The sequence below is a fragment of the Odocoileus virginianus genome, chromosome 5 (genome assembly GCF_023699985.2).
Source record: "Odocoileus virginianus isolate 20LAN1187 ecotype Illinois chromosome 5, Ovbor_1.2, whole genome shotgun sequence".
Lineage (NCBI taxonomy): Eukaryota > Metazoa > Chordata > Mammalia > Artiodactyla > Cervidae > Odocoileus > Odocoileus virginianus.
In genome coordinates this window covers 86,682,834-86,696,718 of record NC_069678.1, presented here as the reverse complement: position 1 = coordinate 86,696,718, position 13,885 = coordinate 86,682,834, and positions in this window count along the sequence as shown.

Below are 13,885 nucleotides of genomic sequence, written 5' to 3'. Positions count from 1 at the left end.
ATCAGCAGTACCTGCCCAGGTCATAACAATTAAAAATGTCTCTAGATGATACCAAATGTCTCCTGGGCGAGAAATCCTGCACCCCACCCCACCCTCCACCCACTGAAAACCACTGGTCTAGAGAAACCCCAAGATTTAGAGGTTGAGTAGAAGAAAAAGAGCTGCCAGAGGTTGAGAAGAAACAGCCGGGAGGTGGAGGACAGCCAAGGGTGGGGGTTACAGGAGCCAGAGAGTGTTTCAAGGACTCGGTCATGATCATTTAAAACGTCAGTCAGATCACATCACTTCCTGCTCAAAACCATCCATAAGCTTCCCATGACATTCAGAATAAAATGCCAACTGCTTACCGTGGCCTACACGCAGGGTGACATGTGAGACTGGGGCACCTCTGAGAGTGAAAGAAAGCAACCCTAATAATAACTCTGCCGGGACCGCCAGGGCGTTACTGGGTGTGAGGCCATCCCAAGCCCTGGGCTCTGCCCCTTTCCTGTTCACCCAGGCACTACAGCCTTTGTGCCCTCCCCTGACATTTCCTGCCTGTGGTTGCGGCAGGACTTCAGATTGGTTGTTCCATCTTCCCCCGATTGTCTCCGACTCATCATCTCACTTTATTCGGGTCTTTGTTCATCTGTTCCATCCTTAGAGAAGACTTTCCTGACTGCCTGTCTAAAACGGCTGCCCCCTGCCTCACACCATTTTACTTTACAGCATCTATCAAGCTCGTTGTTTAGTCACTTGGTTGTGTCCGTCTCTTTGTGATCTCATGGACTGTAGCCCGCCAGGCTCCTTTGTCCATGAAACTTCCCAGGCAAGAATATTGGAGTGAGTTGCCATTTCCTTCTCCAGGGGATTTTCCTGACCCAGGAATCAAATCAGCCATCTCCTGCATTGGCAGGTAGATTCTTTACCACTGATAGGTTGATTTTATTTAACATCTGTGTCCTCCACCACAAGACAAACTCATTGAGGGTAGACACTTGTCTCTCCTGTTCCCTGCTGATTCTCCAGCACCTAGTACAGTGCCAGGCATTAGGTAGATAAATAATACTTGAGGGCAATAAATACTTGAGTGCAATAAATACTTGAGGACAGAATAAACTCATTTGAGATGCTTGACTACAATGGGAATATAAGCTAGGATAATAACTGGAGGCAGAGGTGGAAATTGGGTTTGTTTATTTTTGCTTCTATTTTATTTTAAGATGGGAGTGAGTAGGGCATGGATCGAGCAGCAGGAAACCATCCCTCTGTAGAGTCTATGAAGACACTTCCACCTTGACTGTGAAGTTCTTGGGGGTAGAAACCATTTGTGTTGTTCATTATCATGTCCCTTCAGTTCAGTTCAGTTCAGTTCAATCGCTCAGTCGTGTCCGACTCCTCGTGACCCCATGAGTCGCAGCACGCCAGGCCCCCCTGTCCATCACCACCTCCCGGAGTCTATCCAAACTCATGTCCATCGAGTCGGTGATGCCATCCAACCATCTCATCCTCTGTCGTCCCCTTCTCCTCCTGCCCCTAATCCCTCCCAGCATCAGGATCTTTTCCAATGAGTCAACTCTTCACATGAGGTGACCAAAGTATTGGAGCTTCAGCTTCAGCATCAGTCCTTCCAATGAACACCCAGGACCGATCTCCTTTAGGATGGACTGGTTGGATCTCCTTGCAGTCCAAGGGACTCTCAAGAGTCTTCTCCAACACCACAGTTCAAAAACATCAATTCTTCAGCACTCAGCTTTCTTCACAGTCCAACTGTCACATCCGTACATGACCCCTGGAAAAACCATAGCCTTGACTAGAAGGACCTTTGTTGGCAAAGTAATGTCTCTGCTTTTTAATATGCTATCTAGGTTGGTCATAACTCTCCTTCCAAGGAGTAAGTCTCTTAATTTCATGGCTGCAATCACCATCTGCTGTGATTTTGGAGCCCCCAAAAATAAAGCCTGACACTGTTTCCACTGTTTCCCCATCTATTTGCCATGAAGTGATGGGACCAGATGCCATGATCTTAGTTTTCTGAATATTGAGCTTTAAGCCAACTTTTTCACTCTCCTCTTTCACTTTCATCAAGAGGCTTTTTAGTTCCTCTTCACTTTCTCTCATAAGGGTGGTGTCATCTGTATATTTGAGGTTATTGATATTTCTCCCAGCAATCTTGATTCCAGCTTGTGCTTCTTCCAGCCCAGTGTTTCTCAGGATGTACTCTGCATATAAGTTAAATAAGCAGGGTGACAATATACAGCCTTGACATACTCCTCTTCCTATTTGGAACCAGGCTGTTGTTCCATGTCCAGTTCTAACTGTTGCTTCCTGACCTGCATATAGGTTTCTCAAGAGGCAGGTCAGGTGGTCTGGTATTCCCATCTCTTTCAGAATTTTCCACAGTTTATTTTGCCAAGAGAACGCATTGGTCATAGCAAACACCCTCTTCCAACAACACAAGAGAAGACTCTATACATGGACATCACCAGATGGTCAACCCAGAAATCAGATTGATTATATTCTTTGCAGTCAAAATAGAGAAGCTCTATAGAGTCAGCAAAAACAAGACTTGGAGCTGACTATGGCTCAGATGGTGAACTCTTTATTGCCAAATTCAGACTTAAATTGAAGAAAGTAGGGAAAACCACTAGACCATTCAGGTATGACCTAAATAAAATCATGTTCTTTAGTGCCTAGTGAAGTTTCTAGTGCATGGTAAGCATTTAAAATTGTTGTGAGGGACATCCCCGATGGTCCGATGGCTAAGACTTCGCACTCCCAATGCAAGGGGCCCGGGTTTGATCCCTGGTGCTAGTGATAAAGAACCTGCCTGCCAATGCAGGAGACACAAGAGATGCGGGTTGGATCCCTGGATAGGGAAGATCTCCTGGAGGAGGGCGCCGCAACCCACTCCAGTATTCTTGCCTGGGGAATCCTGTGGACAGAGGAGCCTGGCAGGCTACAGTCCACAGGGTCTCGGAGTCAGACACGACTGAATCGACTTAGCGCAGCACAGCTCAGGGAACTAAATCCCACATGCTGCAACTAAGAGTTTGAATGCAGCAACTTAAAAAAAAAAGAAAGATCCTGCAGGCCATAATGAAGATCTTGCATGCCACAACTGAGCTCTGATGCAGCTAAATAAAACTCTGATGCAGTCAAATAAATAAATAAATATTAAAAATAAACTTGTAAAATAAATAAATGATAATACCAATGCCAAAATAAATTTTTATTGTGCTTTTACTGCATCATGTATCAAGCACTGTATTATTTGACATGTATTAACTCGTTTAAACCTCACACGTGTTCTTAGTTGCTCAGTTGTGTCCAACTCTTTGCAACCCTCTGGACCCACCAAGCTCCTCTGTCCATGGGATTTTTCAGGCAAGAATACTGGAGTGGGATGCCACTTCCTCCTCCGGGGATCTTCCTGACCCAGGGATCGAACCCACCTCTCCTATGTCTCCTGCATTGCCGACAGATTCTTTACCTACTGAGCCCAGGGAAGCCCATTTAAACTTCACAACAACCCTATAATAAAAGTTACTATTCTTACTCTATTTTAATCCCATTGTACTGAGACATAAGGAAGCTGAGTAATTAATCCAAGATCACACAGCTAGTAAATGGTAAAGTTGGGCCTCCACCCAGGTAGGCTGGCACCAGATTCATGCCCTGGAATGTGCTGGACCAATCAGAAGCCTTGTACTGTACATCCAGGTAATAGGTTCTGGTTTAGAAGGGGAAAAAGATGAAACAAATCCGCATGATGCTGGGCTCCTATCTGGATGACTGAGTGGGTGAAGCTGACGGGCACACAGGAGAAACACAGGAGAAGGTGAGTTCACTGTGGCCATACTGCTTCTGTGACCCGTGGAGAACACCCAGGAGGAGAGCTCGGGGAGATGGCTGGGCGGGAATAGAGATCTGGAGACTCTCAGCTGGAGCTCCAGGGTACATGTGGTGTCTCAAAGAGCTAGTGCAGAACAAGGAGGAGGAGCACTTATCCTAGATCGCTGTGAACTATAGCAGAAAAACTCTGGGGGTGGAGGAGGAAAACTGAACAAGAGTAGAGGACCCGGGGCCGAGGTCAGAGAGGGTTGGGAACCAGTCCAGGGGCTTTAAGAGGAAGACACGTGCAAACACGAGGTCACAGGGGCCTTGGCGTGAATGCAGGAAGCAGAGGCAAGGGTCATACCCCCAGGGATCCAGAAGTGTCTGGGGAGACGGCAGAAGCAGTTTTGTAGAAGGGGCACGTCAATGAGAGAGGGTACCACAGGCAACACCAGAGGCTGCAGGTCCTTAGGAGGAATCTGCTTGCTGAAGGAGAGGAGTCAAAGGAGGGCAGAAGGGTGAGCCCAGCAGTAATAACTAGCCTCAGTCCAAAGGGAGGGAGGCAGAGGGGGAGCCTTCACCCTCTCCACTTCCCCTGTCCCCCCACCCCCCCAGAACAGAGTGAGCAGGAGAGATTTTCTGGGGCAGGTCTCAGCTCCAGTGATACTTTCTCAATCTCTGAGCCCACATTGGGTCAGCCCCTTCTTCTCCTGGGGCTGGTAGTCAGGTAACTAGACAGACATGGCTTGGTACCAATGGTTAGGTTGCAGGTGGGCCATATGTTGGAATGGAATTTCAGAGCCCTCTGCTGGGCCAGACACTGAGCACCTAACTGCAGAGTGATGGAGGTGTTGGGAGTCCTAGAGGAGAGGATGGATGTCATAGAGATGCTCTGGACAGCCATTGTGTGGGGGTGCTGAGTCGCTTCAGTCATGTCTGACTCTCTGCAACCCTGTGGACTGTAGCCAGGCTCTTCTGTCTATGGGATTCTCCAGGCAACAGTGCTAGAATGGGCTGCCCTGCCCTCCTCCAGGAGATCTTCCCGATCCAGGGATCAAACCCGCGTCTCCTGCATTGTCAGGTTCCTTACCACTAAAGCCACCTGGGAAGCCCCTGGGCAGCCATTGGTAGTTATTAATCATGTGATAACTTATATCTGTCTCTGGAACATAAAGGCAAAAACAGAACTGTTTGCTCCTCATCCTTTCCTAACAAAGCAGTGTTTGGCGCGTAATAAGTGTTTGGTAAATATTAGTGAGTGACAAGCGATGGGGAGGGAGCTGGGGGCTCCTGAAGGCCTCTACCTTCTCCGTGGAGGAGGCGGGACTTGGTCTCCAGGAAAACAGCAGAGTTACGATAGGCACAGTCCTGGTCCAGGGTCTGGGAGGAGTGAATGGAGCACCTGGGGGGCACTCAGCCCTCTCTCTGCAGGCCCTTGCCCCCTCCATGTGTCTGTGGACACTGAGACCCGAAGAGGGACAGAACACCCCTAGGGGCCACACAGTGAGCCAAGAGGTGAGCCGGGACAAGAAAGAACTTCCTGTGCCTTGGTTTTCTCATCTGTAAAATGGGATGATAACAAAGCTACTCACTCCATAGTCTTGTTGTGAGGATTAGATGAAGTGAGATGTATAGCACCGTGCCTGTTGTTTAGAAGGAGTATTTAGCAATGTTAGCATCTGGGCTCATCCTCTGTCTCTGTGTATTTTCTCTCTAGGTGATTCATCTCCTCCCATGCCTTTACCTCTTGTAAGCCAATCATTCCCAGATTCTTTTTCTGTTTGGCTGCACCTGGTATCAGTGGCAGCTTGCTGGATCCCGATTCTTTTTCTGTTTGGCTGCACCTGGTATTAGTGGCAGAATGCTGGATCTTTTAGTTCCAGCATGTGGGATCTAGTTCCCTAACCAGGAATCAAACCCTGGCCCCCTGCATTGGGAGCTTGGTGTCTTAGCCACTGGACCACCAGGGAAGTCCCGGTTCCCTAATTTTTAATCTCTAATGCAGACCTTTTTTCTGAGCCCAGACCTGTGTATCCAACTGCACAGTCTTTCTCCTTGCACTCGAGTTGGTCCACCTGTGTGCCAACACCTAGCTGGGGGTGCTGGGCCTGCCCTGGAACTCCCCCAGGCTCTCTTCGCCAAGGTCCGCACTGCCAAGGCCGCCTGCCCAGATGCCAAGCATTCCCCATCACTGCTCTTCTACTCGGTATTCCATCCTCCTTGCCTCACCACCTCCCTGCCTCCTGCTCCTCCCCGGCCCTTCCTGTCCTCCCTTTGCCCTCCTCCCCTGCTCCCCTGGGACCCATCCGTGCTCACTCCCCACCTCCCCAGCTGCCGCCACAGCTGGTCACTGATGGAATGTGCAGCTGCCGGGAGCCACATGTGCGGAACAGGCGGTGCACAGCCACCCCTGGGGCCGGCAGGGTGGGGGCCGGGGCCATCTGTCTATGTCTGTTTGCCTGCCTACAACACACACACACACACACACACACACACACACACTCCCAGCTCCCTGTCCAGGGGAGTAATGAGCAATATTTCTTTGGTTCCCTTCCCAGTCCCTGGGCTGCAGAGTTCATGGGGGTCTTGCTCCATCTACAGCAGGCTCGGCTCGGGACCCCTGAGAGCAATTACCCTAGCCCACTGTCTTGACACCCACACACTGCCACACCTGTGTGCAGGCAGCACAAAGCTACACATAGGCCACCCAGGGCCAGGTGATCAGGGCTTTCCTAGATTTCTCAAGCCCTGGGGGTTGGCCTGTAACAGAGGAACCCGGAGGCCCCGGACGCATCCCAGAGCCCCTTTGGCAGCATCCAGACGCTCTGCTGCTGGGGCGGCGCCAGCAGCATCTGTCTGGGTTCCCACACTCTGGGCTTTCTGGAATCTCCACAGATTTCTCTTCCATGTGTACATGACGTCAGCGGGACAAGGACATGGGGAGTGGGGGAAGGGGAGGGGCTGAGGACAGTCCGCTCCTGGAAGTCAGATGGCCATGAGGGGTGGGGAAGAGCCTGGTCCCTGGTTCTGCCCACCAACAAGGAGAGGACCACTTGGCCTCTGGCTCCCAAGCCTGATCTGGTCTTGACACTGCCCAGAGCATTCCTGTCAGAGCCCTCACCATCTCTGGGGAGGTCTCAGTTTCCTCATCTGTAAAATGGAACTAAGACGTCTAAGGGCAATATAAAGGCTGTAAAATCCTCAACTTTACCACAGGTCTATAGGCACAGCTCACTCTCTCACTGCTTCCCTGAACTCCACCCCAGCCCTGCCATTTCTCTTATGTTTCAGGACATACAAATGACATAGGTTCATGCCTCCGAGTCTTTGTATTCTGTCCATTTTGAAAGGCTTTCCCTTTTCTATCTGGGCAATTCTACACCTTCAACTATAACTGCCTTAGTCGGTCAGTTGTGTCCGACTCTTTGCAATCCCATAGACTATAGCCCACCAGGCTCCTCTGTCCATGGAATTCTCCAGGAAAGAATACTGGAGTGGGTTGCCATTTCCTCCTCTAGGGGATCTTCCCGACTCAGGGATGGAACCTGGGTCTCCTGCATTACGGGTAGATACTTTACCATCTGAGCCACTAGGGAAGTCCTCCACCTCCAAAGCCCAGCACAAAAGTCCCTCTCTCGGAGGCCTGTCCAGCCTCCTTTGGGCGCTGGTACTGCCTCCTTGTACTTCCACGGTTCCCTATATGGCAGCCTGACCTCCTCGTATCACTACTGTCTGCTTACCTCCCCTGACCGTGACTCCTTAGGGAGCGGTCCTTCCCGGGGTGGATGGCCACCCCCAGGAGTCCAGGCACAGCACTCGGCACCCTGTGGGATCAGAACACAGTCAGGCATGGTTCTAGGCCTGGCCTCGCTTGATGCCATCAGGTAGAGCTTCCAACCTCTACCCTCTGGTCTGGTCTTGACAAGCAGAAGAGAGTGTGTGTGCCTGCTCACAGTCATGTCTGACTCTGTGACCTCACGGGCTGTAGCCCACCAGGCTCCTCTGTCCATGGGATTTTCCAGGCAAGAATACTGGAAGGGGTTACCATGCCCTTCCCTAGGGGATCTTTCCAACCCAGGGATTGAACCCACATCTCTTGCATCTCCTGCATTGGCAAGTGGGTTCTTTACCACTTTGCCACCTGGGAAGTCCTAACAAGCAGAAGAATTAGCTTAGTCATCACTAGCTGCCATGGCATTTCTTAAACCCAGACCCCCTTATATCCCCCTTCCCCTACCCAGGCCAGTCACGCCAAAGTCACACTGTACAGATGGGGAAAACTGAAGCCCAGAGAAGGGAACTTAGTTATAGGGATAGGATTAAAGCTCACGGCTCCTTGCTTTGCAGCAGAAACTAACACAACATTGGAAAGCAACTATCTGTGCGTGCTTTGTCGCTGCAGTCATGTCCCACTCTTTGCGACCCCATGGACTATAGCCTGCCAGTCTCTTTTATCCATGGGATTTTCCAAGCAAAAATACTGGAGTGGATTGCCATGCCCTCCTCTAGGGAATCTTCCCGACCCAGGGATCAACTCATGTCTCTTAGGTCTCCTGCATTGGCAGGCAGGGTTCTTTACCACTAGCGCCACCTGGGAAGCTCAAAGCAGCTATACTCTAATAAAAATTAATTTTTTTTTTTAAAAAAAGAAGGACTTCCCTGGTGGTTTAGGCTTCACTGGTAGTTCGCTGGTAAAGAATGTGCTTGCAATGCAGGAGACCTCCATTCAATTCCTGGGTCTGGAAGATCCACTGGAGAAGGAATAGGCTACTCAGTCCAGTATTCTAGGGCTTCCCTGGTAGCTCAGCTGGTAAAGAATCCGCCTGCAATGTGGGAGACCTGGGTTTGATCTCTGGGTTGGGAAGATCCCCTGGAGAATAGAATGGCTACCGACTCCTGTATTCTGGCCTGGAAAATTCCATGGACTGTATAGTCCATGGGGTCACAAAGAGTCAGACACGACTGAGCGACTTTCACTTTCCCTGGTGGTTCAATGGTTAGGAGTCTGTGCTTCCATTGCAGGGGGCAAGGGTTCGATCACTGGTTGGGGAACTAAGATCCCGCATGCCTTGCAGCATCGCCAAAAAAAATAAATAAATAAAAAATTTTTAAAAGGAGCTCAGGGCTCCTACCCCAGTCCAAAGCCCTGAGGCACTTTTCTCTACCCTGAAATTTCCTCCTGGACAGAGGGTCTGGAGGCTGGGAAGTGATGGTGGGGTCAACGCAGAGTATGGGTAGGGTGGGATCCCTTGACTTGGAAAGCAGCTGTTTCTCACCTCTGGCTATGGCTGCCACTGAATTCCACTATGTCTCCTGGTGGTGACAGGGAAGCTACAAGTCTATTCCACCACTCAGCAATGATGGAGAATTGTAAGGCCATCAGACACAAGCTATGTTGAGGGGCAGATGGGTTGCAGGGCCTATGGCCCAGAGAGGGTATATCATTCAAGTCTTCTAGGTCCTAGAACCTCAGAGACACACACAAAGATGAATTGGGGTTGCCGGAGACTTATTGAGGAGATCACTTTTAAGGAAAGAGAGAGGGAGCATGAGGAAGCAGGAAGAGCCTCCTGACCATGATGGAGGCCTGACACCTGTGAAGGGGAGGGAGCAGGAAAGAGGATTGAGGAGGAAGAGCCCTAGACTGCAGCGCAGCTTTGAGAAAGTCTTGGTCAGGCCCAGGGCAAAGACTGTCCCTCAGAGGAGCCCCATGTAGCCTGTCTCTCGTCTTTTCCCACTGGACCTGGTAACTGGCAGAGAGCGGTTTGAGAAACACACCCTCTAGGCAGATCTACAGAGACGGTAGCTGAAGGAGTTAAGGACACTCCTTGCAGCCAGTTCTCTCTCTCTTGTTTTAAATCAATTTATTTATTTTAATTGGAGGCTAATTACTTCATAATATTGTAGTGGTTTTTGCCATACACTGACATGAATCAGCCATGGGTGTACATGTATTCCCCACCCTGAACCCCCCTCCCACCTCCCTCCCCATCCCACCCCTCAGGGTCATCCCACTGTACCAGCCCTGAGCGCCCTGTCTCACGCATCAAGCCTGGACTGGCGATCTGTTTCACATATGGTAATATACATGTTTCAGTGCTATTCTCTCAGATCATCCCACCCTCGCCTTCTCCCACAGAGTCCAAAAGACTGTTCTATACATCTGTGTCTCTTTTACTGTCTTGCATATAGGGTCATCGTTACCATCTTTCTAAATTCCATATATATGAGTTAATATACTGTATTGGTATTTTTCTTTCTGACTTACTTCACTCTGTATAATAGGCTCCAGTTTCATCCACCTCATTAGAACTGACTCAAATGCATTCTTTTTAACAGCTGAGTAGCATTCCATTGTACCACAGCTTTCTTATCCATTCGTCTGCCGACAGACATCTAGGTTGCTTCCATGTCCTGGCTATTGTAAACAGTGCTGCGATGAACATTGGGGTACACATGTCTCTTTCAATCCTGGTTTCCTTGGTGTGTATGCCCAGCAGTGGGATTGCTGGGTCGTATGGCAGTTCTGTCTAGTTTTTTAAGGAATCTCCACACTGTTCTCCATAGTGGCTGTACCAGTTTGCATTCCCAGCCAGTCCTCTTGAAGGCACCTATGAGTGTGTACCCTCCTGGCAGCTGCAGAGGATATGTGCTTTGCAAGGGCACCCAGCCCAACAAGCAGGTGACAAGTTCACATGCTTGGGCAGTGTCTTTGCTACCATAGCATAGTGGTGAGCTTTAAACCACTTGGATCTTCACAAGGCTTCTAAGGGGGATTTCGACAGATGAATGAAAGAATAAAAATTCAAGTGAAGTCAGGTGAAATTACAAGGTTTCAGAGAGAAAAGCATTGAATTTGGAGCAATAGCCTGGCATCACAGACATGTGTCCTTGGACAAGTTGCTTTCTGACTCTAAGACGGGGTTTTCACTTTTTTCAAGATGTGGATGGAAATAGCTCAGCCAAGCCTCTCCTGCCAGATCCAAAAACAACGGGGCAAGGGGAACCAGTAGTTTTGTCTTTGGAAAGATGGTTCAGCTTCTTACAGAGGTGCCTGTGAAAGACCACTCCTCAAACTTTTCTCCTAGAGTAATCCAAATGGCCAAAAATTATTTGTACTACCTCTGAGGCATATCTCAAACTAACAGTGTAAGCTCAAAGTTTTTTATGTGTGTTTAATCTTAAAATGTGTGTGAGAATCAGTATGGTATAGCACTTAAGATATGCAGTTTGGAGCCAGACAACTTGAATTTAAATCAAGCTCTGCAACTGACTAACTGTGGACCTCTAGTGAGTTAACTTACTTCTCTGATCCCGAGTTTCCTCATCTGTAAAATGAGGATAAAACTAGTAACTGCTTCATATGAGTATTGTGAGGATGAAATGGATTGATTTGGATTAAGTGTTTGTTTAATTTTTCAATCACACCATGCAGCACGTGAAATCTTTGTTCCCTGACCAGGGATCAAACCTGTGTCCCCTGCAGTGGAAGCACAGAGTCTTAACGCTGGACCACCAGGGAAGTTCCTGGATTAAGTGTTTAGAACAGAATCTGTTCCGTTTGCTATTAAGATGTGAATTTGTGATTTTATTTCCTGACTGATCTGTTTATAGAATTTTTTAAAAATAATTTATGGGCAAGTAAAACCAACCACCAATAAGAAAAAAAGACAAAGAGAGAAAACACACAGCTCTCAGGTCTTAGAAGAGCTTTGCAAGTGGAAAAGGGAAAGCATAGAGGAGGAGAAAGAAGTGTGTCCCTGATTTCTCCATCCCATTGCTCCTTCTTTTTCTGTTCTAAGCCACAGTTCCATCTCAACCATGTTGTGGGGTTTTTGCTCCCAAATCTAGTCTAAGATCATGTCAGAAAATAGAAGATTCAGTTCTGGCACCAGAAGGTTGAATCTGTTCATCCAAGATCCTAGCAGGAAAGGGCCAGCCCCTCCCCACCCCTGCCCTTCCACTCACCTTAGATATGGTCCATTGGGTACAAACCAGTGTAAGCAGCTCCAGTACCACTAGCCTCATGGACATTGTAAAAACTTCACAGTGAGACCAAGACGTCTCAGAACACAAAGTTTCCATGACGTTCCTAAGTAGGTTACCCCAGGCCTCCTGAATGAGTCTGCTGGGCAGGAGTTATAAAGAAGCACCTTATCCCTGGTGACTGGGTGGGAAGTGGGGACTGCAGGTTGGAGAATTGAGGAAGCATATTTGGGTCTAGTCTATTTTTTTTTTAAGTTTTCTTTTTTTAATTTATTATTTTTTTAAAAATTTGGGTCTAGTTTTAGCCAGAGCCAAGAAAATATTTATGATAAACACAGAGGCCCCTAGCTACTGTAGGCTGAAGGGGGTATAATAATACAAGGGAGTCAGCTTCAGACAGTCCCTGATTATCTCCATTCCCAAGTGTCTCACACCGTTGTGCCGTCCTTTCTCACACTGGATCGAGTTGGTCTTTATGATCAATAGAATACGATAGAAGTGATACTATGTCACCTCTGAGGCTAGCTCATAAAAGACAGTTTTTAAAACTTTTGGCTGTATCTGGTCTTCACTGCAGCGTGCTGACTTGTGGAATACGGGCACCAGGGCGCATGGGCCTAGTTGTCTGTGGCATGTGGGATCTTAGTTCCCCGATCAGGGATTGAACCCATACTTCCTACATTGGAAGTCAGATTCTTAAACACTGGACCATCATAGAAGTCCCAAAAGGCAGTTTTTAAGAGCAAATTTGCTTTACTCTCTCTTGGATTACTCTCGGGGATGCAAACAGCTGTGTTGTGAGAACACTCAGGCCGCCCCGTGGCAAGTAACTGAGACCACCTGCCAATAGCCATACACGTGCGCTATCTTGTAAGCATTTCCTCCATCCCCAGTCAAGTCTTCAGATGATGGCAGCCTGGCTGATGGCTCAATAACAACCTCACAAGACACTCTGAGCAAGAACCACGCAGCTGAGCTGCTCTTGAATTCCTGCCGCATGGAGACTGAGATAACAAATGTTTGTTGTGTTGAGCAGCTAAGTACTGGGGTAATTTGTTACATAGCAACAGATAAACTAATCCACCATAAGAGTTTCTTGCCTTTGGTTTCCTTTTGAGAAGAGATATTCAAACTTCTTTACAACCACTTCAGAAACAATCTCGGCCCGCAAACAGCCTACTCAGTCCCATCAGCCCTGAGGTCAGCCATTTGATGATGGGCATGGTGATTGACAGCTACTCAGGCTGGAGGACACAAAAACCGAAGTTGAAGATGCTCTATTGGGCTATGGGGAAAAGAAGCGTGGACCTAAATACTGTTCAAGGGAGGAAGTGATCTGTCCCTCGATACACAGAGTTTTGAGGGAGCCTAGTTGAGGAAGTTGTGTTTGAGATGAGCCTGGACAGGGCCTCACCAGAGCGAGGTAAAGGAGAGTGCAAGAGGAATGAGGTGGTGGGTGGAACGGAAGCCCTAGGTTGGCTGGGCTGTGGACGGGGGCTGAGGTGCTAGAGGAGAGATGATGTGGGGGCTGAGGTTGAAATCTGAGTCCCTCCCTTCCTTCTCCAGTTCACACGCTCTCTTAGCTCCTCTTCTTCCTCCCACTCCATCCCCCCTCCCTGCCCCTTGGTACTTTCAGACAGGGATATTGGGTCCACGCCAAGAACACTGCTGGAGGAAGCTGGCCTTCTGATGGGCTCACACAATCTCCCCTCAAGTTGGTATTCAAGTGGGTGGGGAGAGTCCATGGAAAGGCACCGATACTCAAGGATGGAACTGATTCCAGGCCTCCTCACTCCATGGATCCCCAATGGCATTTCCTTGTTTAATCTTTTAAAAATGTTGGCTGCACTGGGTCTTCCTTGCAGAGCGCAGGCTCTCTAGCTGTGGGGTGTGGGCTTCATTGCTCCAAGCAGCATGTGGAATCTTAGTTCCTGACCAGGGATCGAACCCGTGTCTCCTACATTGGAAAGTGGATTCTTTACCACTGGATCTCTAGGGGAGTCCCTCTATAGGCATTCCTTAAAGGGACCCTGAGCCAGCTGGTGAGTACAATTGTGAGGGGGTGACAAGAAGGCAACGTAAG